We start from the raw sequence: 4,021 nt of genomic DNA on the forward strand, positions 1-4,021 counted from the left end.
ATTGTCTCCAGGTAATCTTTTCTGTTCATCTTAATTGTTTAAACTGAGGTTATCTATAAAAATATATAACCAACTGTACTTAACACTCACCTTCCTTAAATCTCCATCTGATTGTTCTTGATAAATGACAAATTTATCTCTGCTTGAGCCTTTTTCTGTAATAAATCTTTGCCATTGGCAACAATGAGCATTTGAGGGTACTGTTGCCTGGCAGCAAGAAGATCCTGTGTCTGAATTTGAGGTCTTGCTGTTTGGACTTTGCAGGTTCTTCATGTGCATGCATAGGATCTCTGTGGGTATTGTGACTTCCTCCTCCAGTCACAACACTGACTATTGAATTTATTTGTTGCTCTAAATTACTTGTAAGAGGCTGGGTGTGTATGCAAGGTTGTTTGTCCCTTTTGTCTCAGTGTGGCCCTATGATGGACTGGTAAACCTATCTTTTGCCAGACTGCTACTAGAAATAGGCACTGCCCCACAACCCTATGAACAACCTTGTGCAGACAATTGATGGAAGAAATTTTTACTCTAGGCAACCTGCCAAAGAAGTGATGCTGCCAGCAGCAACACGGTTGTGGTTTTTCAACCTTGGGTTTTAATGTATTAAGCTTGTAAGTCCTCCTTATGAATTCATTGTGTTTTCTTTTTTGCACCTTAGCTTCCTTCCACAGTTCAGAAACTTGACTATTAGTATATTAGCCTCTCTAAATTACCCTTAGGTACACATTCATGCTATCAAATCTGTATGGACTGTGTAGCGGTAATGCCTTGTAAACTTTCAACCTGTCCAAGGTGTACCTTGGACAGGTACAATACTAATGACTGCTGGAAAACAGTAACACTTTTTTGATCCCTCATTAATAAGCAGCAATAGACAACATCTTTACTTGGTAATTTGATATTGTAAAATACAGTAATAATGCAATGTACTGTAATGGCAAACAGGGAGTAAGATTGGCCTAAGAAAACCATTATTCCTGTGTAAGTACTGTTTAATACAATATACCCAATTTTGTACATGTTTTGGGTTCTGATCTTCTACTTGTAGTTTGTTCTGGTTCCCAAACAGATATTGTTTGACTGAAGTGCTGTTGCAGTCACAGCAGGCAGCTTTTTTCCTGTGAAACTCTCAAAAGGGCCACATTATGCACTCCAGCTCAACCTGGTCAGAATTTTAAACACCTGAAAATGTTGTTTAATTAATCCTGCACTTGAAAAACTGCATTTTATTCAACACGTTTTGATTTTTAAAGCAGAAACGACATCATAACTTCTGTACTTTTACATTCTACTCTTCTTTAAGGAAGAAATACTAAACTTAACCTATCGGTATGTAAGAAAGACAATGTTCAAATACATCAAAAGCCCCAAATAAATACATTCAAACTGCATTTATGTTGAATGATCTTTTAAGCGTTGTATTATGAGTTAGAATTGTGGAAGCAGAGGTTTTATGTAAAGTCCGTGCATGATTTAGAGGGGCTTTTAATAAATAACAGATATCAGCATTACTTGACCAGATTCTGTGCTGTTCATGAGCCATTGGTTAACATGCACGATGTCCTATGATTTATGAAAATGTTCCCCACAATGTATGACGTACGCACATACACACACATATTCAGATTATGTCAGCCCCCTGCTATTTTCTGTCAAATGTGGACAAACAGCACAAACTACGACAAGTCTTTGTCCCAATTACTGTCAGCACTTCTACGCATGCAAAATTGGCATACATCTTTTTTTTTCTTAGTGCTTTCTTCTGGCATTTTCTTCATCTGGCAAAATTTGGGTTGGAAAGGACAGTAGATTTTGTTTAATTAGTTGAACTAAAACTGATGAGATCTTACTGGGTGTTTCTAACCCAAGATGAAACTCAGGGAGAGCTGGGACTTCGGTTATGTCTTACTGTGAGCTGTCCTCATTAAAATACATCTGATGGTTAGGCTTTAGAGGCTTACATAGAAAACACGGCAAGGTGCTCCTATTATAAACGCCGAGTTCTGCTGATTACAAACCGCTGCCTTCTTCACCCTCACTATCTTTGCTAAATGAGTCGATTTTCTAAAGATCTACCTTTGTACAAGTTACTGGTTAAAAAATTGTCATTTGGTAATTCTTTTATCTGTTTGTTTTTTTTTTTCCAGTGCCCATGTCTTTTAGTCAAAGTTGGAAATTAAACACAAATACATCAGGGAGCAAAGTAGGATTGGGCAGTAAATGACCTTAGTCTCATTTTAGAAGCATGTTAGCTTCAGCCCACTGTGAAAGGGAGCCACTATGTGATATGTCATACACGTCATGTGGAGGGGCACTGGCATGGGAGGGCAAAGAGGAGGTGTGAAATGGTATAAAAACAGAAATGGAACAATGTCAACCCCTCACCATTATATCTTCAGTTACTATGGAGACGCCATAAAGGAGCCCCATCTTATGCAACCACTGGTGGTTGCCTCAGTTTAGCTATGTTGTTTTGGTGGAATATTTCATAATCAAAACATTAAAATCAGCTTCTTTTCAAGTTGACATGTTTTCAGATAACCAGTAATATCGCACATACAAAAATTTATATTCCGGTTAAAGTTATGCAGTGTTAACAAGTTATGGTTGCCATTTCTTTATTTATAGGAAGAGAAAGAACATTAAAATTATGTAGGAAAAAGAGGAAGAAAAAAAAAAAAGTCTAGTTACAGATTACATTTCAATGTCAATAAGGTTTATTATAATGCATTATAGTGTTCCCAACTAGGAACACACATTGAGTCCAAATGATAAAACCAACATGTCAAGACACTAATGAAAAAACAGGAATCACTTTGAGAAGGAATAGTAAGAGATAAATGTACATAAACCCCCAGGAAACACAGCAAATATTGGTAGACTGTTGAGTAGTGTCAATGGCAAAAAATAGTCACAGTCAAAGGCTAAAGATTGAAATGAGATTATGAGCAACCAAATCCTCACAAAGGGATGTGTAAATCAGCAGAAACAGCAGCAGAGAGAGATTCAGGCACAATGACTAAAAAGTCAGATTTGCAAAAGCTATTGCTTGAATTAAACAAAGCAACCATCCAAAGTGTGATTAAGAAGTACATCTTATAGAGTGAGAGTATACATTTCAAATACATAAATCAGTTGACTTAGATTTTAAGGGAACTGTCTGAGGTTGGCCTATCCTTGTCCTCATTTAACACATGTATGCTGAAAATGTAGCTCCATAGCCAAGAGTGCCATTCTAAAGTTAGCCCAATTAAAATATGAGGAATGTTTATTTCATTAACCCCACTCTTTAACCATGTTTTGATTTCAAAGACTGCATTATGTGGAACTTTCAACAGCAGTTTAATATGGTTTAGTGAAAAGACAATATAATTTTTTTCTCAATGTACTCGGCAAACATTTGTAGGCAAAAAAAATGCTTTTCTAGATGAGTTCAGACATTTGATAGGCTCTAAGAAGCAGAAATAAAACAAGTGATGACCTTGGAGCTGATCAGTAAGACATCTGAAAAAGATGAGTGAGTCAGTATGACAGAGCAGATATTACTGATATAAAAATGACTGGAGTTCCAGGAGGAGCTGTCTTTTTACAGAAGGTTGACAGGTATTTGGTAATTGGGTTGTTCTTTAATCCTTTTGGAGTGGTACTGAGCAGTAGTGACATTAAAGAGTGGACCAAAAAAAATTAATAAACTCCTACAGAAATTAAAGTACCTTGCTCATGATCGGTGATCAGCACAACTGTCATTAAGTGCAGCGGTCTGATTGAACATTTCCTGAACATTACAGAAAACACCAGATTAGATATATATTGTCATGAAGCCGGGACAGAAGGACCCAGTATTTAAGGTGAGACAGTCAGTAGGAGAGTTCAAAACGTTAATTAAAAACAAACAAAAACAGAACTGAAGCAGTCTGCTGAGGATCTGCAGACCTGTAGCGACTTCTGGAGGCGGGCAGGGCACCACCCAAATACTGACACTCTGGTTTAGGGAGAAACACAGGTAAGTGACAATGATTAT

Source organism: Cyprinodon variegatus, unplaced genomic scaffold (genome assembly GCF_000732505.1).
Source record: "Cyprinodon variegatus isolate N-32 unplaced genomic scaffold, C_variegatus-1.0 Scaffold357, whole genome shotgun sequence".
Classification (NCBI taxonomy): Eukaryota; Metazoa; Chordata; class Actinopteri; order Cyprinodontiformes; family Cyprinodontidae; genus Cyprinodon; species Cyprinodon variegatus.